Consider the following 27,457-nt stretch of genomic DNA (forward strand, 5'->3'; position numbering starts at 1 on the left):
CGGCGGAGCTAGGGTTGCGAGTGAGGGGTTAATCCCTCACTCGCACCTGCTCCCAGTATAAGTAGTATAAGTAGGGGGCGGCGGGGCCGATTTCCTAGGCCCCGTATTCCACCGAAACGGGGCGGCCCGAATACGGGGCCTGCTAGACGGCCCACCTGCCCCGTATCTCGCCGGAATTTTACGGGGGCCTGTTAAACATGCTCTAATGGACCTTGTTTTTTTACAGGGTCAATGAAACGTCTCTTCCAAACCACATGCCCACTCGTCTGGGACAACACAGCCAGAAGCTTCACCAGAGGACGACGCGTAGTCAGCCTGTAGGTGGTCACGGGCCGTCCACGGGGCCGCCAGCCCAGCCCCATTAAAACTTTATATCGGACACCCACGGTCAGGGGAAAAATCTGGGTGGGCTTCCGCTACGCGTGTCCCTACCGCAGCCAGCCGCCGCTCGACGATTTCTTCCTCGCTCCGCTCCCCTTCGTCGCGCGCCGCGCCAGGGCCAGCGAGGCAGCGACGGTCCGCCGGTCCGCCCCTCTCAATCCGCTCCCTCCCTCAGCTCCCTCCGTCCACTCCGCTTCTCCCTCGAGCTCGCGCGCCTCCGCTGCTCGCCGCTCCCCTCCACCGCGAAGCTGTAGATCCATCGCATCGAGCTCGTCCTCCCCATGGCCACTGCCCTCCGCCTCCCGTGTTTTCTTGGGGATCCCGGCGGCCGGCGAGGTTCTTGGCGAGGTTCTCAGGGAGGTGTCACGGCGCTAAGCATTCCTACGGAGAGGGATCGCTGGTTGTTCCTGATGAGGCTGGGGGAATCGCAACTAGCTATTCTTTTCCTGGCGCTGGCGGGTATACACGGACGCCGCTTTTGATGAACGTATTATTACGGATACATAGCGGCATTCCGTTTACCTTGATGGGCTCAGGCGGGCACTTGGTGGGCCACCGCTAACGTGCCCAATTACAGGCATAAGGCACATGCGTGCAATCGCTTAGGCCAGCTGCAGTCCACGCTCAGTCAATGGACGGTCGTGTCTAGATCAGCCTGTAGGTGGTCACGGGCCGTCCACGGGGCCGCCAGCTCAGCCCGATTAAAACTTTATATCGGACACCCACGGTCAGGGGAAAAATCTGGGTGGGCTTCCGCTACGCGTGTCCCTACCGCAGCCAGCCGTTGCTCGACGATTGCTTCCTCGCTCCGCTCCCCTTCGTCGCGCGCCGCGCCATGGCCAGCGAGGCAGCGACGGTCCGCCGGTCCGCCCCTCTCCATCCGCTCCCTCCCTCTGCTCCCTCCGTCCACTCCGCTTCTCCCTCGAGCTCGCGCGCCTCCGCTGCTCGCCGCTCCCCTCCACCGCGAAGCTGTAGATCCGTCGCATCGAGCTCGTCCTCCCCATGGTCACTGCCCTCCGCCTCCCGTGTTTTCTTGGGGATCCCGGCGGTCGGCGAGGTTCTTGGCGAGGTTCTCAGGGAGGTGTCACGGCGCTAAGCATTCCTATGGAGAGGGATCGCTGGTTGTTCCTGATGAGGCTGGGGGAATCGCAACTAGCTATTCTTTTCCTGGCGCTGGCGGGTATACACGGACGCCGCTTTTGATGAACGTATTATTACGGATACATAGCGGCATTCCGATTACCTTGATGGGCTCAGGCGGGCACTTGGTGGGCCACCGCTAACGTGCCCAATTACAGGCATATGTCTAGACCCACATGGAAGAGACACAAAATAGCTAAAGCACCGGCGAACTGCTGAGAATTCACCGATTGCAACGGCCCTAATCTATTTAGATAACGTGTTTTCAGTCGTAGTCATCAACATAAAGAAGCAGTACTACTACCTTGTGCGGCCTTTTATTAGAGGGAAAACTGGCCAAAAATTGATACAAGTGCTTCAATATTGCCATGGAACACGACCACATTGAGCACAACCCCCAACTGACCTGGCCAAATTCCAACAATCGGCCACACTCGGGCCATCGAGCATACAAGAGAACTATGTTGGACTTGCACCGACCGAATCTACCACACCACCGGTTGCCGGTCATCGTTGCCGTAGGGGGGACACTCCGCTGCAGCTCCAACTCCGCAACAACACAGAGAAGATCCATCGAACATGTTGGTAACTAACTATCAAAGCCCAAGCCACGAACTAAGGTCTGCTCGACTCATCATCTTTGCCAAACTGCCTGCAGCGCCTCCGAGCGAGTCGTCTCACCAACCATCCATCCTCTAGTCCCCAAGTCAAAACCATCCATCCTCTAGTCCCCAAGTCAAAACCAACTCCAAGACGATGCCCTCAACAAGGAGAAATAAGCAAAAGCGTCTCCATCGTCTGATCCCAAGGATCTGAGATTTCCCTCCGGAGGAAAGACTACGGGATGGCAAGACGAGCCTCAACGAACCTTCCAAGAAGGTCAACAACACCAACTGGTGTCGTTGTTGCTAGTCTTGACCAAATTTAGGACAAAGGTTCCTCCTAGGAGTCTCCACCTCGAACCACCCAAGCGGACTGTCGATGAACTTCAACCAATCTTCCGCAACCAAGACCGCACCAACACCACCTCCCCGTCGCTACCAAGCCCCAACAGCTCCATGATGGACCGGATTTGGGCTAGCAACACAACCACGTGTGCCACCACCCCTCCAAAATAGCGACACCACTACCGCCACACCACCACCCCGCCAGCCCGGCCAGACGCAGAGATCGAACCCAGAGCTCCAGATATGTCACACGGTGATGGCTATGAAATACGCCATTTTTCCTCGCGTTTAAACCCTTTGCTATGTCAAGAAATTGACTAAACTTCTCTCTAAGTGTGACACTAATGACTAATTATTTTAAAGATTTGCAATCTTTTCTATCTTTGAATGGTGTGCAGGAAATCAAGTCTTAATGGAAAATGGACCTACAGTTACTGAAGAAAATCTCATCACAAGTGCAACAAAATCAACCAGAGGGTGAAAGTCGGTTCTAGTAGGTCTAGCAGGCAACAGTACGAGCAAGACCCGCCCGTACTGTCTGCCCGTATGGTGTGCCGCAGCTCTCCCGAGGTCAAACCCTATAAGTTCTATGAAGGGAGCTGACGAGGTGGTTCCTCGGCAATTCCCACCATGAGAGGCTTAGGGTTGACGGAAGGCGACAATGGAGATTGCGGGAGCGAGAGAAGGCACGACGTACCCAGGTTCACGTCCCCACGGTGGAGGATCGCTACGTCCTGCTAGCAATCCACTATATGAATATACAAGTATAGGGAGCCGTCATAGGCGGTGTTGTTGTATCTAGTCTAGTTCTAATCTGCGGGTTGCGATGTCTAGGCGTATTGCGTCTATGTGTTTCTGTTTCTGAATCTATGATCTAAGGGGTGCCCCTGCCTGGCTTTATATATCAACCAGGCGGTTTACAAGAGTCCTAGTAGAATTCGTATTGGTGTCTTCTTTCATATAGTCCAAGTTGATATTGCTTGTGAGTCCAGCTTGTCGAGTCCTTGCGCTGGTCCATCTTCATAATTTGTACCGGGTATAGCAATGTCGGGTACACGAAGGGTAATGTCCACATCAGTAGCCCCCGAGTGTCTGGCCGAAGTGAAGCTTCGGGTAGGGACTAAAGTTGTCATCGTCCATATGTCTTGATCATCTGTTGAATCGTGTGCTTGATGTAGAGTCGAAGTTATTCTTTATCGGGTGCGCGAACAGCGCTCCCGATGGGAGTAGCCCCCGAGTCTATGGGCGGGTGCTCGCAGCCGTGCATAGACTCAAGTTGTACTACTCGAAGATCTTGATGTTGATATCGACGTCTTCAAATTATTCCATCATCCGATAAAAGGTGCAAGCTTTGAGAGAAGCCGGAGATCTGGATTGTTAAAAGCTTCAGGTCCGTTCTTCTTTATCAACGCGGCTTCCGTCTTTTTATTGGGTGCGCGGCTAGCGCTCCCGATGGGAGTAGCCCCCGAGCCTATAGATGCCTATGCAGTAGTCATGTATAGGGTGTGAAATACTGAGTCAAATATCGTATATTTCTTCGAGTTCCGAGAACATTTGGATGTTGATGATATCGATGATTTTGATGATGTCACAGAGGAATTGATGATTTTGATGATGTCATGGAAGAGTCGATGATTTTGATGATGTCATGGAGGAGTCGATGATTTGATGATGTCATGGAAGAGTCGATGATTTTGATGATGTCATGGAGGAGTCGATGATTTGATGATGTTATGGAGGAGTCGATGATTGGTCCGCGGCAACAACCGAATGTAGGGTGCGCCGCAAGCCCGACGGACTCAAGGAGCCATGTATTTTTGTACATCATCAGCGGCAACACCCGAGCATGGGGTACACTGCAGGCCTGACGGACTTATTGCATCTTACTGAGCCGTGTATTTTTGTAAATCGTCAGCAGCAACACCCGAATATAGGGTGCACTATAGGCCTGACAGACTCATTGCATCTTACTGAGCCGTGCATTTTTGTAAATCGTCGGCGGCGACACCCGAACATAGGGTGCACTCCAGGCCCGACTGACTCATTGCATCTTACTGAGCGGTGCGTTTTTGTAAATCGTCGGCGGCAACACCCGAATATAGGGTGCACTGCATACCCGACGAACTAATTGCATCTTACTGAGCTGTGTATTTGTTTATATAGTGGTCATCAGCAAGTTGTGAGTGATCCGTTCACGTTGCAGCCCCAAAGAACCTGTATTAATGGCAACATATCGTCTTGAGTCATACCCATGTGTCTTGAATTATGTCGGAAGCAGCCCCGAGTCAACGAGGGAACCATGTGCACGACAGACTCATTGCATCTTACGGAGCCGGATTTACTTTGCGTAATTTCCATCGATTGTAGCACTCGCATGTTTCCTGAGGCTTTTGACGAAAATTACAAGATAAAAACTTCGTAGCCTCCGAGTATTACCGGGTATACTTATTGTATTTGATGTGCCGAGAAATTTCCAAAATGACCATTGTATGCACGATGTTTTTCTTTGTAAATTGGCGCTCCCGATGGGAGTGATAGTTGTAATAGCCAAATATTTTGATGAGATCATCAATAATATAAAGTTTCTTCGTGTTTGCTTAAATTCCATCGCTCCTGGTGGGAATAAATGCAATAGTTGAAGATCTTTCAGGAGCCCCCTAGTAATTTCAACGCACCCGGAAGTGTACCGGATCAATATTATATAAGATGGTATCCATTGAAGTTCATGAACGATGAATCCACTGACCCGAGAGTGCATCGGGTCAATATTATATAAGATGATATCCATTGAAGTTCATAGGCGATGAATACACTGACCCGAGAGTGCATCGGGTCAATATTATATAAGATGATATCCATTGAAGTTCATACATGATGAATACACTGACCTGACAGTGCATTGGGCCAGTATTATATGAGATGATATCCATTGATAACCATAGGTGATAAAGTCATTGACCCGTGATTGCGTCGGGTTATTTATATAGCCATGGAAGATAAATCCATTGATAACCATAGATGATGAAGCCATTGACCCGTGATTGCATTGGGTCAATATGTATAGAGCCATGGACGATAAATCCATTGATAACCATAGATGATGAAGCCATTGACCCGTGATTGCATCGGGTCAATATTTATATAGCCATGTATGATAAATCCATTGATAACCATAGATGATGAAGCCATTAGCTCGGCTGCAACAAGGCCAATATGGAAGCAGGTCGCATGGTGGACGCAGTCGAAATAATTGCACAGTCAGAAATAGTCGATATGGCGGGCGTAGTTGAAGTAGTCGCACTGCCATAAATAGTTGATGTGGCGGGTGATAACTCACAAGTATAGGGGATCGCAACAGTCTTCGAGGGAAGTAAAACCCAAATTTATTGATTCGACACAAGGGGAGATAAAGAATACTTATAAGCCTTAACAACTGAGTTGTCAATTCAGATGCACCTGGAAAAGCACTAGTAACGGGGGTGATGTGAAAGCAACGAGTAATATGAGAGCAATAGTAACGAGTAACACAGCAGCGATAATAGATAACACAGAGGCAATGGCACCAGAAAATAGTTGATACTACTTCCAATGACATATAGAACGAGTATATGATGATGAGAGATCGACCGGGGTTCCCAGCTATCCTCACTAGTGGTAACTCTTCAATAACAAGTGTTGGGTGAACAAATTACAGTTGGGCAATTGATATGATTGAAATATCATTAAGACAGAACATCAAGATTATTAATCATGTAGGCATGTTTTCCATATATAGTCATACGTGCTCGCAATGAGAAACTTGTACAACATCTTTTGTCCTACCAGCCGGTGGCAGCCGGGCCTCAAGAGAATCTACTGGCTATTAAGGTACTCCTTTTAATAGAGCACCGGAGCAAAGCATTAACACTTGGTGAAAACATGTGATCCTCATACCTACGCCTTCCCCTCCAGTTATCACGATTCTTTGTCACTGCGGGGCCTCGGGTTCCGGACATAGACATGTGCAAACAACTTGTAGATACAATCTAAGCAATACATATAGAGCTTAAATATAAGATCATGCCACTCGTGCACTAGTGACAAGCATTAAACACAACAAGATTGCAGCAACAATAACTTCACAAACTTTATAGATAGACTAATCATAATGTAACAATCCATCGGATCCCAACAAACACAACACCGATTACATCGAGATGAATCTCAATCATGTAAGGCAGCTCATGAGATCATTGTATTGAAGTACATGGGAGAGAGAGTACCAACTAGCTACAGCTAGAACCCGTAGTCCATGGGGGAACTACTCACGGAGCATGATGGAGGCGGTGGCATTGATGGAGATGGCTTCGGGGGCACTTCCCCGTCTCGGCGGCGTGCCGGAACAGAGACTTCTGTCCCCCGAAACGGAGTTTCGCGATGGCGGCGGCACCCCTGGAGTCTTTCTGGAGTTTCGTCAATTGGTATCGCGTTTTTAGGTCGCAAGGGACTTTATAGGCGAAGAGGCGGAGTCGGAGGGGCCACGGGGCCCCCTCCGCATAGGCTGGCGTGGCCAGGGGGCCACCCGCGCCGCCATATGGTGTGGGCCCCCTGCTGCCCGCCTCCGACTCTCCTTTGGTGTTCTGGAACCTTCCGGGGAAAATAAGATATTTGGTCTTTGTTTCGTCGAATTCCGAGAATATTGCCCGAACAGCCTTTACGGAACCAAAAACAACGGAAAACGAGAGCCGGCACTTCGGCATCTTGTTAATAGGTTAGTTCCAGAAAATGCATGAAATCATCATAAAGTGTGAGCAAAACATGTAGGTATTGTCATAAAACTAGCATGGAACATCAGAAATTATAGATACGTTGGAGACGTATCAGCGGGCGCAGCTGAAATAGTCACGCGGCCAGAAATAGTTGATGTGGCGGGCGCAATCGAAATAGTTGCGCGGCCAGAAATAGTTGATGTAGCCGCGCGGTGCCTGGCCAACGTGACCGATGAAGGGGACGCAGTCGATATGGCGGATCCGCGACTGGTGAGCACCCGAGTATATTGAGTCCGCGATGTCGTGTCCGCGACAGGCGAGCCCAGAGTGCGACGAGTGCGCGATGGCAAGTGCGGTCGTCGAAGCTTTGTTTCAATCTGCAGTTATATTAAAGTACACAAATTCGCACACAAATAATAGCACGAGCCAAAAAAATATTTGGTGAAATAAATTTTATTGGAAATATAGCACCTGATATGTTTGTGTCGGACGATGAATTTGGGCCGACGGGTGTCTTCTGGCTGATCTTCCTAGTGGCAGAGTCGAACAAACTAAAGTTGGCCTCCGCTTCTCTACTGGATGATTTCCCTTGGGATTTGATCTCCACGTGGGTTACTTCCTCTTGGTTTCTCACAAACGCGGGTACGACATCTCTTCTCCTATTTTCTTTCTCTTTTCTGGTTTCTGACGTGATGCCTCCTCTAGTACTTTTGTTCATTTTCTTTCTTCCATGCAGGTGCAGCGACGCATCGTGCCGCTGGCCGCATATTGATTGAATTCTCTAATGATGGATCTTTGGCTTGCAGACTTGTGTAGAAGAGCTCGACGCGCGCTCTGCCAAATTCACTGACTCGGCTGCTGCCTTGCTTAGATATACGTGTTGTTGAAGAAGTAGATGATCTGTCGTCAAGTTGAAGATGAATTCGTCGGATCCCATCCGGATGACAAAATCCAGCTGTCGCAATTCCCACAAACGGCGCCAATTGATGAGGCGATTCCTCGGCAATGCCCACCATGAGGGGCTTAGGGTTGACGGAAGGCGACGATGAAGATTCCGAGAGCGAGAGAAGGCACAACGTACCTAGGTTCACGTCCCCGCGGTGGAGGATCGCTACGTCCTGCTAGCAATCCACCATATGAATATATGTGTACAGGGGGCGCCATAGGCGGATTTGTTGTATCTAGTCTAGTTCTAATCTACGGGTTGGGATGTCTAAGCGTATCGCGTCTATGTTTTTCTTTTTTCTGAATCTATGATCTAAAGGGTGCCCCTGCCTGGCTTTATATATCAACCAGGCTAGAGTTTACAAGAGTCCTAGTATAATTTGTATTGGAGTCTTGTTTGTTGTAGTCCAAATTGATATTCCTTGTGGTCCAGCTTGTCGAGTCCTTGCGTTGGTCCATATTCCTAATATGTACCGGGTATAGCAATGTCGGGTACCCAAAGGGTAATGCCCACATCATGAGCTATATGAAAAAGAGAGCCATTCATCGCCAAACAGAGCCATCATCCACCAGATCCATCTACACCACATCGAAGGAGATCCACCACAATTGTTCATCCATTTCATCTCCAATCTCCTCCATAGCCATATCCATCACCATTGTAATAGTGATATCCTTGAGAATTGGTGACCATTGTAAGAATATTGTGGTTTCCATCGAAGTATTTGCAACAATGATTTATGTCTTTGATCTTGGTATCATATGTGAGTAGTTCTCACGGGGTGCAGGTTGGGGTGAATCCTTGCAGCATTTATATGCATCTAATCTCATGATTTTGTGTACAAATTGAATAGGACCTTTGCAATCTTGTATCCTTGTCTCTTTGCCTCGATTTGATGATCTGCATGTACCCATATTTATCAGATTGATCAAGGGAAGAGGTGGGATGAGGGAGGAATGGAGTGCTATCATGAAACCTCAGTGACAGAAACGGAAAAGTAACGATACACGTTTAGTAATTCGCTCGGGATCAATGGAACAATCATGTAGCTTAATACTTTGGTCTGTATTCATTTACTTAATAATTGTCGTTACTCACGGTTGTGGGGACAATGGTTGTACCAAGAGACTCTTGTCACCTCTGATTTTAGGGGCAATAGTATTTACGGATGTGTTGCTCATAAATCTCTTATCACTATTTTATTTACTACACATTTAAACTTGATTTCTACATGTATGCATAGCTGCAGGAGAATCCTTGACCCTGGCCTATTTCAATCCATTGAACACAACATCAAACAAAGTAAACTAGAAAGGTCCAGGAAACATAAAATAAAATCAACTGTCAAGTCTTGTAGACATTTCCTTTAAACCACTTTAACAGTCTTCCCAAGGTTCGATTAAACCTAAGTCTTCTAGGGAAAAAGCTTACAATACTACAATCCATAATCCGGATTAAAGGTATCAACCCTTTTTCTGGCGCCATTGCAAGGGAAACTATTTCGTTGTTCCGGTAAGGTTACTAGAGACCTTGTTAGTTAGTTTTATTTTTTATTTTTATTTATTGTCATTAGTTTACCTTTTGTTATATATTTGAAAACCCTAAAAAAATAGTTACTTGTTTTTTACTTGTCATAATCAAATTTACCAAAAGGATAGGAACCAAGGCACAAAAGAAGCTCGGGGAATATGCTATCCCCAATGATGATTTTATCCGTGCACATATTACTCAGTCTGCTGTCACGGTAGAGAACTATGACATTAAGCCTAACCTTTTAAGTTTGGTTGAACATAATTAATTTGTAGGCTCAGCCGCTGAGGATTCAGGTATTCACTTGCGGTAAAAACTTTTCTTGTTTCATTTTTCATTGAGAGGAAAAGCAAATGACTCGTTGCTAGCTTTGCCTAAAGGCATTAGCGGAACCTCGGCGTGAGAATTCCAAAAATTCGTTCCTGACAGGATTTGAACTCTGGTCGTTGGGGTGCGCCACTACGACCCCAACCACTGGGCTATGCCCACGTCCTCAATATTAAATGTTTTAGACAAGACTAGGAAAAGTACCCGTACGTTGCAACTACCGAAAACATGTGCCGCAAAGATGTGAAAGTAAGATCATGTTGGCATGACGTTCAGCGAGTTGGCTGTAATGATTCATGCAAAATCAATCATTCTAGAAGTGTTACATTATTCTACCTGTGTTGCACATGTTCGATATGACTCCTCTCTGTGAACACACGTTTCGTGGAGTAGGCACCATTGTGGCACTCGGTCACTTCGAGCATTGAGCACCTAAACCCTCGGCCGGGTAGCCGATCACATCGACCCCTTGGTCATCTCCATCCCTGTTCCCCACTATCCCCCGTTGTACTTGTATACACATCTAAATTGGCATACTTTTATATACAATGTGTTGTAGTATTGTGTCTAGTGTAGTATATTCAATAATATTTAACATATGACTAGAAGGACCTTGCGTGCTCTGCTGCGCCATTTCTTGTTGTTCTTGGTTTTTCTTTGCATTTGGCTTCTTGGGTTTTATCTGGGTAACCATACGTGATCTCACTGGTAGAAAAATGGGCATTAGTCCCGGTTGGCAACTGCTATTAGTCGCAGTTGCGCAACCGGGATTAAATAAGCGCGACTAAAGCCACCTCCCTTTAGTCGCGGTTGCTTACGAACCGCGACTAAAGGCCCGTCCACGTGGGCTCCAGGCGACCGTCGGGGCGGAGGACCTTTAGTCGCGGTTTTTCTGGCCAACCGCGACTAAAGGTCGCCGCAGGTTTAGGGTTTTAGCCCCCCCCCCCCCTAAATCTGGTTTCTTTTAAATTTGTATTGTTTTATTTCTTTTGTGTTTTATTTTAATATTGAAGGAGTTTCACATATTCTACGGTACTACATACATACATATGAATGTACAATTTCAAACAAATTTGAAATTAGAACCAAAAATATTCAAGAGGAATATACAATATATATTCAATATCGGATGACCATATACAATTTTGAACAAGTTTCCATACATAATTTACTGCATCAGAAGTACTACGTCCTCGTAATAGTGTTCTCCTTTAGGATGGAGGACTTCCCTCATGAACCATCCTGCTAGTTCCTCCTGAATTGGTCGGAAGCGAGCTTCTGGACTAAGCGTCTTCCGCAAGTTATTCCTCTTGACGTTGTTATCCGACGGCGTCCGCTCAGTGGTGTATCTCCGGATGAACTCACAAACATAGTATCCACATAGATTGGTCCCTGGTGGCTGTCTTTCCCCAGTTATTGACCTTCTAAATTCTAGCTCTTTTTTGAATTCACCGACAGTTTCATCTGTGAACCGTCTCCAAACCCTACGAGGCAAAGAAAATTAAATGAACAAGAGAGTTATTAGTTACATGATATTAGGAAATGAACGAAAGAGGCCGATCGATATAGAGCACAAATGAATGAAAATAATTACTTTTGCAGCATTCTTCTCATGTCGACCCAAAGCTTTGAATCCATATTCAGAGACTCGATGACGAGAACTATGGAGGTGTGAAATTGAATTACTAGCAGAATCCAGTGGAACCTGCGGACACGATACATGCACAGTCATGTACTCATCGATTAGCCACATACCATGCATGGAGTAAACAAAAGAGAATGTGCTCAAGACAGAAACACTCACCCAAAATGGTAAGGAAATAGAATATCACTTTTGAGTTCCTGCTTTCTAAGTAAAATCAACAGGTCTTGCTCCACGTCGGCGGGGTGATTTTGTAACACATATCCATTAACGATTTGTGGGTCAATGAACCCAACATCATGGATATTCCTTATTCTGCATTCTCTGAGCTTCATTCTGCATAATAGCGTGCACAACAATATTTTTTTTTTTTTTTTTTTTTGCACAAAGGAGGGGTCAGACGACCCCGGTGGAGCTATTATATAAAACCAAATGGCAGGTACATCTTACAGAAAAGTCCCTTTACATCTCTTGTCCAGAGAAACCTACAATTTGAAGAAGGGACCTTCCACTTTACAAAAACCACCCTGAACAAAGAGTAGAAAAAGCAATCGAGTCCAGGGAGACCTCTGCCAACCACCGCCGGCGAACTCCAGGCGTCTCCGCCGAGTTCCGAGCGCGAAGTGCCCGAATGCCCTTGACCAGCGCCAAGATCCAGCCCCTGGCTACCTCCAGAGAGTCGGGGACGAACCACTTGACTCCCTGTCGGCGTCGAGCTCCAGCGGCCGACCATGAGTGCCTCCGTCTTGGAGGAAGTAGAAGATTGGCCACCATCTTGGCCGAAGAACACGGCGACGATCTTGGTCACCGCGTGATGTGCGCAAGACGAGATCAGCTCCGAGATTGGCATCGGCAGATCCGACAACAACGAACTCACCGCCGATCCCTCCCAATCTTCATCACCAAGATGACCGAGAGAGGGGAAACAGGGCAAAATCGCCCAGATCTGGTGAATAGCCGGCGAGCTTTATTGAAGAGGTCGTTGCCGCGCCGCCGCCGCCGCCTGCCTTCGGCTCCTTCCACCGGAGCACCGCAGCCAGCAGCCACGCCGCCACAGACCACCGGGAGCCGCTCCAGCTCCACCGTGGCCGAACCCCTATTGGCATAACGCCATTCTCCACATGGGTAAAAGCAGCAGCAAACCTAAATCTACACCTAGATCTAAACCTAGCTACTCCGGCGCCTCTCCTAGCCCTACTCCGGCCGGCTACTCCGGCGGAGATGGCCCTGGATCGGCCCGGCAGCCACCGGCCGACTCACAAAGCACTGTAGACGCTAGAGAGGGGAAAGGGGGGGAAATGAGCCCGTGCACTCCACAACAATATAGTTAGGACAATATATATATATATATATATATATATATATATATATATATATATATATATATATATATATATATATATATATAGAGACGCGCTATTTGACTCCCTGGGTGCAGAATATTATTCTGCACCCCGCCGAACAGCCGCGCCAACTACCTGCGCTCTCCACCGATTATAGGCAACGTAAGGATCTTGGTGCATGGGACGTAAGAAACTTATGGCGAACATAAATAAAATTCCGCTCCATCCTGAGTCAGCCCACGTTCCAGCCCACGTTCCCACCACGACCTGGCTGATGTAAGATTTTAGGCGACTGGCATAAAAGAATCTAAACCAACGTAAAACAGGAACACATTGAACTACTCATCCGGACTCATCCGTCGCTAGTCATTCGTGCACCCAACAACGTGATTTATTTTTTTAGCAGAACTTAAGAACTAAGGGCATGTTTTGATGTTACAGCGCTCAAGTGCTTGTTAAAGTTTGCTGGCCAGATTACAAACCTTTATGAAAATAGCGTGATAAGGCTTATTGTGCCTGCAAATTCGCACCACGGCAGCCATAAAATCACAAACCTGCGGTCCATTCAAAATTATGCAACTTAAGAACTGAGACATTTAGTAAGAAAAGAATACAAATAACAATTCTGTAGCCAGAAATTACATGTGAAGCTTAGTGTATACACAATTCAAGTCAGATATAATTACAAGTCCAGCATGCGGGATGATAAACTCCAACGTAATAATCTACATAGTAATGTCGTCCATGCCGACTTCAATATCACTTCATTTGATGTTCAGCGGATAGGCAGCAGGCAGTAGGTCAAAGACAATGTTAAATATACCCTGTTTCTTCCATGCAACAATGCTACAAGCTATCCGGGAAGGAGCCACCGGGATCAGCCATATGCTTTCCCAGTGTTGCACCAAGAAAAGAGGAAACACATAGTAGCAATAAGTTGAAACTATAGTAATTTTTTCATGTGACAAAAATTATCTTCTTCATTGTAGAAAAGTCACACCTTACATATAAAGATCCATTATACTTCATGAACAAAAATTATCTTCTTCATTGTAGAAAAGTCACACCTTACATATAAAGATCCATTATACTTCATGAACAGAGGAGACTTTTACCAAAAAGAGCAAAACCAATTGGTACCAACCACAGCGCTAGCTTAGACTGCTGAAGTGAACTTGCCAAGGAACTCGATCTAAGAACCTGCAGATAGAGGAATAAGCTTACGGCAATAACATAACCCTTTCAGCAGTGGAACATAAAATCATATTAGTGCTTTTTCTTTACATGGAGTACAATTTTTTTCCCTAGTCGCCACAATGGCCAAAGAGATGGTTCCATGTAATAACATTAATATATTCAGCCCACTAATTTCCTAGTATTGAACTGATTGGATAGCTGAGAAAGCAAGATCACAAGATTTGTTAAAACATTTGACTCAGTTCAAGAGAACCATATAGACAGTAGTAATATCTAGAAATGTTGGGCAAGGACCATATACAATCACCCTATGCGTAGAGCTTAAATCGAAAGATACTACGAAGGAAAGTAAATTTTACAACAAAGACTAATTAGAAAAAAAAAATGGTATCCAGACAAGCGTACTCCTTTATGTCTACATATACACACTTCCAAAAGACCAGCACCGAAAGAATTCTATAAGCTACAGCACACCTGCTTGGCCGCAAGTCAAAATGAACTACAGGGTGTTAAAAAATTATAACTTTTCAGGCGCAAAAAATGATTCCGGAAAACTACATGACAGGCAGAAGAAACAATTCTTTTCAGAACTAACTAGTAGATGAAAGCAACATATTCCTTTATCCCATATTTCTCCCAAAGTATATCACAACTATAACAACAATGCATGCTCGTGCATTCCAAAAACACCCAGTGACAGTAATGTTACGGAATAGCACATTCTCACATGATTACTCACCAAAATAGCACATTCCCACCTTGTTTATGCTATAGAAAATTAACAAGCTATAACCATAATGAACAAACAAAATTCAAATTATATAAGATCACTCCTAGTTTGATGGCAGATTGGACCAAAAATGTGCGAAGAATGGCATGCAGGGTAAGGATTAGGACAAGTCCACATTGCAACTGAAATAAAACCAACTCCAGTATGCAGACCCATGAATGTTTGGGTAATAAAACTAACTACTGTGATGCATTTCATATGTAATAAGAACTTAATAAACCTACTACATCAGAATATATGAACCTAAAAGAAATGTAAACTGTATAGTGACAAAATGGATCACAAATTACCTCACAATGTCGGGGTCCATAAAGTGATGATTTAGACTTTATGATCTTCCGAACAGCAACTCTAGTAGCCTTGATCGTCAGAGGAAATCACTGATAGCTTTGAGAAACACCAACAAAATGATCATCATCCACCAATGCCGCCAGACTCTCCTATCTCTTTTTAGGGTCATTTGATGACCTTGGTGGAACTCGCTGAGGAGGCGAGGAGAAAGAGACTGCAGTCTCACGAGCAATAGACGACACTGCAGCACCAGAAGCAGTAGGACCTTGAACATGTATCAGAATACAATCCTTCGGCGGACCCTGGGGATCATTGAAGCGAAAGGTAGAGGAATCCTGGGTCCATCACTTGTATAATGATTTTTAAACCCTATCAGGAGCCTGTAATTCTCATCGCTCTGTAATGAAAAGAAAGCCACAAATAAAAATCTCATGAAGATAGATTATCATAAATAAAAAGTAGGGTTTGAATCGGTAATTCCAAACCAGTATGCATTTCATAATAGCATTTATAGAACCAACATGTCTACTGTCACTAAATTGGAGATACCATTGCAACTAACAATTTTGAAATGATGCAGAAATAGTTATCTCAAGCTTCACTCTTTCTAGCAACAAAATTACGTCGAGTAAAACTGAACAATTGCACGCCAAAATTACACACAACGCGAGAGAAAACCGGCACTTACTCATCCAAATTGGTAGAAATAGGATGGTATTGAGGAGTACCAGGGATAATAAAGAACCAGCCAAAGCCAATCAGTAAGGAAGAACACTGAAGTAGCTACATTATAAATCAGCAACAATAAATAAGAAGCACCCCTGACTTCTTTTAATGGTACTTTTTCCTTCTATACTATATAAATTTCCATGCATCTTTTTTTCTGAATACAGTGTAGAAACATCATAGAGATTCACTACATTTTTAGTTTACTTATTTTCAAATTCTATTACGATCACATGAAGTCTTGCAATATTGTGACTGGTTAGCTCATTCCGATCTAACTAGCTACAATTGCAACTCCCATTTCGTTTATGCCACACAAAAATAACAAGCAAATAACCTGAATCAACAATCAAAATCATGCTATACAAGGTTACCCGACTGCTAAACAAAAAATGCAGCAAAGACTAGCAGGCTGGGTACATGGATTAGTATGAGTCCACCTCATTGTAACTAAAATAAATTATGATCGAGTTTGCAGCTCCATGAGTATTTGCTAATAAAACTAAAACAAGAAAAATTACGTGTTGTAGTGCATCAGAAGTGAGCAAAGAGTTGGGAGCTGCACTGAAGAATATACATGTTATGAACTGAACACATACGTAGTGAAGATGGTTGGGAAATTAGATTCACGAGAATTCCGTACCAGCGTAGAGTGTTGACTCTTGATAGTAGAGTGAAGGCATTGATGGTCGGGGATCACCGTGATGGCAGGTTAAGCCACCTCTTTAACCTACAGCCCGTGTGCCAAGATGGTGCTGCCCATGGTCCAGCCACCTCAACACCACCGCTGTCTGATGAGACCATCCGCAGTTGCCATCCAGTCGCCACCAAATCATCCTGCTGCTCCGCGGCGAAACCGCCATATGATGAGACCATCAGCCGCGCCGCCTGATGCCAAGGCTACAAGCTGCCGCGCCGTCAAAGCCGCTCATTGCTCTCCACTGCAATATTTTGGGCAAATATTCCCTGTATTATATTTAACAAGTGGAAATAAGTATCCATGGCATTACATCTCAGTTTACAAAGGAAAGGCAAAAAATACAACGATGTGCTAGGCCTCGTGCACGGGTTAAGGCAGCCACCCCAAAAAAAAAAGATCGAAGCACACAAGCTGCCATGGACGTGGTAAGGAAAAGCTACCAAAATAAAGAAGAATTGATGGATCCATGCCCCAACAGCCTGGACAACTAGTAAAAAAACAGACATGATGAAGTAGCAGCAACCAGACGTGCAATTGATAAGAAATACATCGGCTCTGACAGCTACCCTGCACGAAGGCCTGATGAATCGATGAGATCCGGCAAGGAACAAAAAATCGGGAGTCTCTAGAAAAGTAGATGAGTGAAACAAACATCCGGCTACCAAGGGTCGAAGTAAGCACCCATGGAAATTTATGAGAGGTAAACAGATCACCACGATCCGGCGGCAAATCAACAGAGCATGGGAGGTTATTATTCGTAAGGGGTAGAACGAGACAAACCGGATCCGGGGACGACGGAGATGCAGCTCCGAGCACAGCAGCGAATAGATCGATCTCGTCGGAGCCTCCGCATCTCATCACGGCGGCGCCGATTCTGCCGGCCGACCGCGACCACGACGGAGCGGAGCACACCATCGCTCGCTCGCCGCCGGCCGCCTGAGACTCACCCCGTCGGAGCTGCCGCGCCCGATTTCAACCGCCCACCACATCAATCACCATGTGGAAGAAAAAAATGAGGGTACGAGGTAATGGGCAGCTCCCAGCCCCACGAGGCCACGACCTCATTGGAAAAAAAAAACTGGCAGGTTATTTTTTTTTTACAATGAATGGTTCGGTTCCGTGAAAAGCCCAGAAGGTTGGATCGAAACAAGTTACAAACCGGCTCAGTCGTTCGACCTGGGTGCAGAATTACTTATTCGCATCCCGGAGTATCTAATAGTAGTTTCTCATATATATATATATATATATATATATATATATATATATAGGTTGCACTATTCCGAAACCGATCGCTCGGAATATTATTCGAAGCACCATCGGATCAGTATAAGGGCGCGATACGCACCGAAAATACCAAAACCGGTTGGATGAGAAAAAACAACGCCACCCACTTTCCCTCACAACCTTCTCACCTCGATGGAAACCACCGGCCGGCTAACCTCACACGCGACGCGCGATGGCGAGCCCCCGCTCCCCGCTGCCGGCGAGCCTCTCGCTAGCGCTCCAGCCTTCCCTCTCCGCCGGCGTGCCCCTCGCTTCTCCACGCGCCGGCGGCCGGGCCACGCCGCGCCCGATCCCGCCACCGCCGCGCTTCCGGCGGCCGGCCTAGGCCCCGAGCGCCGGCCCACTTCCCCATCCCGCCGGAACCGACAAAGGTGCCGCTGCGCCGGCTTTCGAGCTTCGAACCTGCGGCCGGCCATGGCTCCTCTACCAACCGCCAAGTTCCCCGCAGCTGAAAGAAATCGGTTCGCTCGATGCCGTCGAGGTTCTCATGTCGCCGACCTGACCTTGAGGCTGTCGCGCCGTACGCCACCAACAATCCTTGGAACGTACGTCTCTGCATCTCAGACGCCCTACGCCGCCGCATCGCACGCCTATGGCCTCTTCTCCCGTCCACCTATGGCCTCCTGTTCTTCTCCGTCAAGTGCTGCTGCCCCCTACTATGTAGTTTCTCTGTTTTTTTTTTTCTAATTTCAGCAGCAGGGGAGCTTTAGATTACAGTAAAAGAAACAAAACAGTTCAGATTTTGCACGTAGTTTACTGCTTAGTGTAAGAAGATTGGTTTGGAAAATTACAAGAAATTGCTATAGAGAAAAGTACAAGAATTTAGTATGGAGAAGTACAGGAGATGCGTTGTCAGCCATGCCCCTCCAAAATCTGGTCGCATATAGGTGGAGAGCTTGCGGATTACCTCCGCTTGGCCATCGATTCATGTTGGGCGTTGGCTCACCTCAGGTGTGCTAGTCTTGTGTACACCTCAATTTTGAAATTGTATGGCATGGCAATTATTTTATAGGCAGCTTGCAACCTCTGGTATGCGAGTGGCCACGACAGTTTCCTAGAGCATGCAATTGACAGTACGCGCTGGTATTTGTCTCCTCCCACCCCGCCGGCCAGGCCTGCCCTTCCCCCCGGCTGGGACCGCCACCGCTGGCCGTCAATCACAAAAGATGTTCGGTGATGCTTGCCGGCAGTACAATCGCATTGCAGTATGAAGTAAAAAACTTTAGGCCATGGAAAAAACCCGGAGGAAAGACATTAAATCATAGAACTGAAATAATTACACGTGGAATAAGGAGAATTAATTTCCGAGTAGACAAAGTCCAGTTCAGGTAGCACACATTTGGTCAAAATTTGCCCGCCTCCTTGAGCATAGGATAAACAATACAACAGTACAACCATTTTAGTATCGCCGAGTACAACCGTTAGAGTCTCGACAAGACAACGGTTAAGATCCAAGCAAGTACACATTGATCGAATAGCCCTGAAACGTTCTATATCGAGAGAAAAGAGAGAGACGGGACAAAATAAATAGGTACAACACGCTAAGCGTAGTCGTGGTGTCCGACCACAGCTGGGGAGCCAAACAACGACAAAGGTCTTCAAGATGTGTACATAGTGTGTTTCAAAAAGGTGAAGAAGGTGAAAGATAAACTAATTAGGATGGTCCAAATGGAGTCATAAACTCTTTTATTCTCCCCATGTTGCTAAAAGGTAAAAAAAAATGTACGGAAATAATAGTTTTTTCCTAAGATTGATTTAAATAAGGAGATTTGATAATTGTCGGAGTGAAAATCTTTGGTTTTTGCGGAAGTACACATAGAAAATAATAATAAAATCATCTGTTTGATTTCCCACTGGAAGTTCAATCCGTGGTCTCGAGAAGTATAGGCGGTGACTACACTAAGTACACATAGTCATTTTGAAGTGCTAAAAAGTAATTTTCACAAAGTATACATGTCAACATTGGTAAGTGCAATTGATTAGTTTTGAAAAGTACACGGTCCATCTTACAATACATTTAAAATAGTGAAAAAAAAACCTAATTTTATCTCATGGGAAGTACAAGATGTCATTACAATAAGTACAAGCGATAACTACGGGAAGAACAAATGGTCTGTTTAGGCAGTGGAGAAAAGAAAACCGTCCCATATAACTTCATGTAACTCTGTCAGGAATTTCAAAGATTAGGATCCGGAAAGTGCAGAGTCTCCGGAGTTGAGTGTAGGGTAAATTTAAAATTATCATTTCCAAAATACACATGTTTAGTTTTTGTAAAACACACTAGTTTCGAAATATTATCGGAAGTAAAACCACGAAAGCCACGAAGTACAAGGTTATATCGCCTGAAGTACATATACTTTGTTTTTTAATAACACATTTTTAGATAGCCCGTGACTTTATCATTCCAACGAAACAATAATCACTCAATTCGGAGGTTGGATTGTTGGCCAAATAATTTATATAAGAAAAAGTTGTGCCTTGATGACACATTTCCAATGATGTAGAATTTGCATAGTTTCAATATGCCATTTTTGGGATTGCGGTAAAAAATCCCATCATCCACGGGGAAGTTCAAATACTCGACCCTAAGAAGTAGAACCATTCAACATGCGCAGTACACCCGCTTAAATATAGGAAGTATATTTAAACCGACGAAATCCAAATGTATAAAAACAAAATAATCTCGTCATCCGCGTTAAAATATTCAAAGAATTACAGGAAGTACAAACGGTAATTACAGGAATTAAAAAGTATTCAAAGAATATACTCCTACATAAGTTCACATAGCAACGTTGTGAAGTTCAAATATTAAGATCCAAGAAGCGCAGAATCTCGTAAATAGAGTGTAGGTATAATCTAAAATTATCATTCAGAAACACACATGTTTAGTATTTGTAAAACACACTAGTATCAAAACATTTCTGGCAAGTACAACCACGAAGGCCAAGAAGTACAAGGACATGTCGGCTGGAAGTTCAGATGCGCGTGGTCGTGCTGAGCATTTTGTGTGGCCGTTGACCTCAAATGGACACTATACGTGAAAATTATAGTTCTTTTACTGAACACTTTCGTGAAACAACGCCAAGAAGTACAACCATTTGACATAGGCAGTACAACCACATAATGTACGAAGTACAAGAAAACCGACAAAATCCACATGTCGAAAATACAAAATAATACCACCACCCGCGAGGAAGTTCAAATACTTCAGTACGGTAAGTACAACTATTCTACATAAGCAGTACACCCACTTAATACAGGAAGTATGAGAAAACCTACAAAATCTAAATGTAGAAAAAACAAAATAATACCACCACCCACAAGGAAGTTCAAATACTTGTTTACGAGAAGTACAACCATTCGACATAAGCAGTACACCACTTAATATATGAACTACAAGAAAACCGACAAAATATAAATGTAGAAAAAAAATACCACACCCCGTGAGGAAGCTCAAATACTTGAATACAAGAAGTACAACCATTCGACATAAGAAGTACACGCACTTAATATAGGAAGTATAAGAAAACCGGAAAAATCTAAATGTCAAAAAAAAATGATTACATCATCCGCGAGGAAGTACAAGCAGCGATTTCGAGAAGTACAAGCATAGACTACATGAAGTACAAGAGGTAATTGCAGGAACTACAAAGTGTCCAAAGAAAATACATGAATTATAGCTGTTTTACTGAACACTATCCTGAAATCGCACCGAGAAGTACAACCGCATTGCCCGATAAGTACAAGTTCATTTCGATGGAAGTTCAGTGCTCTGTTTTTACGGGGCGGAAATCTATTGTCCAAATCTCATCGATTTGATCACCAACCACTTAAATCATTGTCACCAAAAGCTTTATATGATAGAGTATATGTATAATTTCATTACCAACAACATTATACAACAAATAAATGGATCTAATCCATCAAATTGAAATCGTTATCCCACAAAATATACCGGAAACATAATTTAAAAACTTGTAAAATTAGTTTTAAACCATTCGGATTTGGCAAAAATGGTAGATACAAAAAAGATGCGTCATTTTGACACCTTTCCAACCGTATATCGTTTCTATTGTTTGAATATACTGCATGGAAATCGCGGGGAAAACCATTCGGTCCCCGTCACATAAAACAAAGGACAAGAATTCGAGTTATTCTCTTAAACTGTAAGGAATTAGAGAAAACAATTTGAATAAGAAAGTTGCGCCTAGTCCATAGCTTTCCAACGCCATATCATTTGCATCATTCCGACATACGGTTGTAACGAATCGTCCAAATTACTGTCCGCTCGTTGTTTGAGTACGTCCGTATTTCGCTATTTTCAAAATTGTTCAAAAACTGTAAGGATTTTGAAAAAACGTAAAACATGAAAAAGTTGCGCAATTTCATTATCTTTCCAACGGTATATCATTTGCACAGTTTCGATAAGTGATTCGAAAATCGAACTAAAAGTTCGTTTTCTGACCATGTAGAAGCTGCTCGTATTTTCAAAATTAAATTTAAACCGTGCAAAATCTGTGAAAAGTGTGAACATGAAAAAGTTGCGGTTTTTCATTATCTATCCAACGGTATATCATTTGCATGGTTCCGACAAACGGTTGAGAAACTCGAGGTATAATCAGTACCTCTGAAGAAAACGGGAAGTTCAAGTAAGTTCGACAGAAAGTTGAACCCTGTTATCCGGGAAGTACAACCTTGTGTCCAGGGAAGTTCAAGTCGGTGCTCAGAATATTATTCTGCAACCGGTTGCAGAATAGTGTCAGATATATATATATATATATATATATATATATATATATATATATATATATATATATATATATATATATATATATATATATATATATATATATATATATATATATATATATGGTATGTAACCTTACCCCAGCGCACGCTATCATTACCGTCCATGTGCTTTGAGATTTGTACTTCTTTTCTTCTACTAGTTTGTAGTGTGATCCATAGAAAGTGAGCTAAAGGCATTTTCTCTCTCCTTGTTTTCTGCCGCATGTAGCAGAGCCTGCAGGATATTTGAAATTGTTTGCTACTTTGGTGTATGTTGTGATGTGAGGATTCATATTGAATTCAAAAAGCACCTACTTATACAGGGCTGGGCAGAGCGTTGGGCCACAGACCTGCAGAAATTTCAAACCAAAGCAATACAGTCCAAGCGCTGCATCCCTGGGCTTTGCAGGCCTATCTGACCGCAAATGTTTCCCGTTGCGGCATTTTGTCATTCAAGCAGATCTGTGTTTCCGGTTGAATTTGAAATTGCAACCATGTTGGGCCGGTACCGCAGTGGATATCTCCCAGTGCGTGTGTGTGCTGGCAGCGCTGCTGCCGATGGGACGAGGAGCTAGCTGCTCGCTGTTGCCGTGTGAACGCCTGCGCCGGCCGAGAGCGCGCCGTGTGTCGCGCACCATAAGAGAATGGCCCTCACGACACGGTGGCAACGGTTTGCCGTCTACCATTTCATAGCACATAATGGAAAGAAAGCGTCTATGCATTCGTGGCTACGTGCACGATTGAGCTGCCTCGCACTTTTGCTGGGCTAGAACATCTCTAACAGAGCCCATATTTGTTGGAACCGAAAAAAGCGAGTTCGATCTCTCAAAAAATAATTTGGTTGTGGATTTAGCGACGGCGCAGAATAGAAATCGAAAACGTGAGCCGAACTCGATGAAATCAAACGTCACGGAAAACCAAATTTTGCGATCGCACTCGATTTCATCGGATGAAGCTGAATTCGTTCATAAATTTTACAATACTAGGGAAAAATACATGCATATTTCACCTACATTACGAACTACAGACCTAATTAAACTATATTTAGTCCCTGAAGTGACTATACTGTCACCGGGGCACTAATGTCGCCGGCGGAGGGTTTTTGCTCGCTGGTTCTTCCTAGGCGACGACAACCGCCGCCACCTCGACGACCGCCGCCTCGGAGGTGCTCCCACACGCTAGAGGCGGCCCGTTGGCGTCGTCGTCATCGTCGCCGTGCGGGGGCAGCGCCGGCAGAGGAGGGCTGCACGTGCCGACAGTGGGGGTGCCTCCGCTTCTCCTTCCGGCGCCTCCTCCGCGCGTGCTTGCAGGTACGCCATCATCTCCGGCCACTTCCAGCCGGCCCGCTTCCACGCGCCGTTGCAGCGCCTACGCCTGGCGAGCTCCAACGACGCCCGTGCACCCGACGGACGCCGAGTTGACCTTTCGGCGCTGGATCGGCCACCTCCCCTACCCACGCGTCTTGCACGCGTCATTCCGGATGGAGGGGAGCTGGCCGAAGCGGCGGAGCGGCGTCGAAGCGTCCGGAATCGCTCGTCGGAGCGGACGCAGGCGGCGGCGGCGGAGGGGAGTAGGGTTTGCGAACCGAACTCCCCTCCGCGAACCCTTTTAATAGGGGTCGTGCGGGGAGTTTCTCGGTCCCCCGAACTTCCGATTCGGGCCGGACCATGTATTCGGGCGCTGATCTGCGCGCGTTACGACCAAACCCGTAAATCCACCGGAAAAGTTCAGTTCCGGCGGGATTTACGGGCTCTGTTAGAGATGCTCTTAGTTACATATGTACCCTACCAAGATATCTTTTTTCGAGAATACAACCAACATATCTTTTAATGCACCCTCCTAAAAATATATCCTGCACCCGGTTGCAATTGTTAAGTACCTAAAAATATAATCAAAATTTCCTAAGGTAGGTCTGATGCCAAAAGTTATTTTGTAGGTCAAGCAAAATTATTCAGCACCAAAACATATCTTGTAAGGCACCCTCCTAAAAATACATCCGGCACCCAATTAAACTTGCATATGGTAGGTCCGATGTCAAAAGTCATTTGATAGGTCAAGAAAAATTATTCGGCACCACAACTTAACATTTGAAGCACCCTCCTATAAGTTCATCCATCACCCGGTTGAAACTCCGAAGTACCTATACACATGTACTCAGAAGATAAATGCACTTGCATATGGACACACCCGATGTCGCGAGTCATTTTGTAGGTCAAGAAAAAAAATCCTCATTACAACTTACCTTTTCAAGCACTCTCCTATAAATCGTTCGGCACCCGGTTGCCATGGTTAAGTACCTAAAAATGTAATCAAAATTTCCTAAGGTGGGTCTGATGCCGAAAGTCATTTTGTAGGTCAAGCACAATTATCCGGCACCAGAACAAATCTTTTAACGAACCCTCCTAAAAAAACATCTGGTACCCGGTTGAAATCCCAAAGTACCTAAAAGTGTACTCAATAAAAAAGATAATCAAACTTGCATATGGTTGGTCCGATGTCAAAAGTCATTTTGTAGGTCACGGAAAATTATTCGGCACCACAACTTAACATTTCAAGCACCATCCTATACGTTCATCTGGTACACAGATGAAATTGTTAAGTACCTAAAAGCACCCTCCTATAAGTCATTTTATACGATGTCGCATGTCCTTTCAGAGGCCGATCAAATTATTCAGCACCAGAACTTTAGTATTCTAGCACCCTCCTACAAATACACCCAGCACCTTGGTTGAAATAGTGAAGTACCTAGAACTTAAATAAACTGTCAAGTACGATGTCACATGTTATTTCATAGGCTGATAAAATTACTCAGCACCACAACCTAAGTATTGAGCACCCTACTAAAAATACATCCCGACCCCGATTGTAATATTAAAGTACCTAAGTAACGAATAATCACACTTGCAAATTTTTCAAGTACGATGTCTTATGTCATTTCCTAGGCTGATCAAATTATTCGGCACCAGCATTTTAGTATTCTAGCACCCTCCTACCAAAACATCCAGCACCTTGGTTGAAATAGTGAAGTACCTAGAACTTAAATAAACCGTCAAGTACGATGTCACATGTAATTTGATCGGCCTCCCAAATTACTCAGCACCACAACCTAAGTATTAAGCACCCCACTAAAATACATCCGACCCCGGTTTCATAAAAGGGGTTTTCGGTACCACAACTTAAACATTGAAGCACCCCCTCTAAAAATACAGCCGACCCTCATTGAAATAGTAAAGTACCTATTAGACTAATAATCACACTTGCATATGTTAGACAAATTATTCAGCACCGAAACTTAAATATTCTAGCACCCTCCTAACAATACATCAAGCACCTCGGTGGAAATAGTAAAGTACCTAGAACTAAAGAAAATCGTACGATGTCGCATGTCATTCAATAACTAGTTATTTTATTCAGCACCACAACTTAGATATTGAAACACCTCATCTAAAAATAGATCCGACCCCCATTGAAATGGTAAAGTACCTAAATTACTAATAATCACACTTGCAAATCGGCCCGTATGATGTCACATGTTATTTTATATGTGTCTGCAGTGCTTGCCTGATGTTAGCTTCCATTGGAGAGGATATTAGCTAGGCGAAAATGACCTAAATTCTGGTTAGGTTGATGAGTTTCAGAGCCTGACTAAAACAGTCCATCTCGATTTAGCTGCTGTGATTTGCCTACACATCTGATACACCAAAATCTAACTGAGCCTGGTTCGCTGTGGTGGTTGTGTTCTGCTGAACTTGGCAGTCTGATTGTAGTTACAGTGAACCATGGGCAATATTGATTGGGGAATAAATGCAGGTAAACAATTACAGCCACCTACGAGCAGCAAGGCAAAAGTTCATGCACAAGGCACACGAACATACAGCAGTTGATCTCTTCTTTCGGGCATCCACACAAATACATGGTAGACAGCAATGGACGGGGAAGAAAGCGAAACAAATTCCCACGAATAAACAGAGAAGGCACACGAACATAATTCAGCAGTTGATCTTTTCTCTCGGGCATTCACATAAATACTACAGTACATGGTAGACAGCAATGGACGGGGAAGAAAGCGAAATATATTTCCACGAATAAACAGAAGGGAAGAAGGCTTTCACAAAAGAAATCAGTTGCCGTCGAACAGGAAACGACTAGGAACAGGAAACGACGGCGCGAACAGAGATGTCTCCTTCCCATACGGCTGTGCGGCACAGGAGGCGACGGTGGTCGTGCTGGTTGAGCACGGGGTAAAACGCTCCGAGCTCAGAGGCCGCGGGTGATGCCACGAGCTCGCATCCCCCGGTACTCTAACCCGGCGCTCTCGCCTCCCGCACGACATCCCTCCAGCGTGGCCGGATGGATTTCTTCCTCGCGGGCAACACCACACTCGATTTTTCTCTGAGTTCAAGATCCAGCCTCGCGTACGGCGTACCTGACGGACGGAAGCAGCAGGAAGGTGCGTCCCGACGCGGGTGACGGACGAACCTTGCCCTGGGCTGCTGCGCAGAGGACCAACCGCTCGGCAGCGGAAAGGCGGGGATGTTGAGGAAGGAGCGCAGTTGCTCGCAGGCGACGCACAGGATCTCGGGGAGAAGCGCGGTGGCCAGCCGATAACGCGCAATAGATCGAGGAGGGGAGATGTGGATCGCCGGCGATACACGGGAGCCACCTCTGGCCGGTCGA

At 45.2% G+C, this 27,457-nt stretch overlaps 1 long non-coding RNA gene across 2 annotated transcripts; it reads right to left on the reverse strand.

The window, feature by feature from the left end:
* Positions 1 to 13,987: 13,987 nt before the first annotated feature.
* Positions 13,988 to 17,597, reverse strand: LOC124692976. 2 transcript variants are annotated; one of them, XR_006999808.1, is made up of 4 exons: positions 17,489 to 17,597; positions 15,971 to 16,974; positions 15,282 to 15,679; positions 13,988 to 14,204 (listed from the first exon to the last, which is right to left on the reverse strand). It is a non-coding gene; the product is annotated as an uncharacterized LOC124692976 (long non-coding RNA). The 2 variants fall into 2 exon arrangements; XR_006999807.1 differs by having other exon boundaries at positions 15,282 to 16,974.
* Between the last annotated feature and the right edge of the window lie 9,860 nt (positions 17,598 to 27,457).

Source organism: Lolium rigidum, chromosome 2 (genome assembly GCF_022539505.1).
Source record: "Lolium rigidum isolate FL_2022 chromosome 2, APGP_CSIRO_Lrig_0.1, whole genome shotgun sequence".
Classification (NCBI taxonomy): domain Eukaryota; kingdom Viridiplantae; phylum Streptophyta; class Magnoliopsida; order Poales; family Poaceae; genus Lolium; species Lolium rigidum.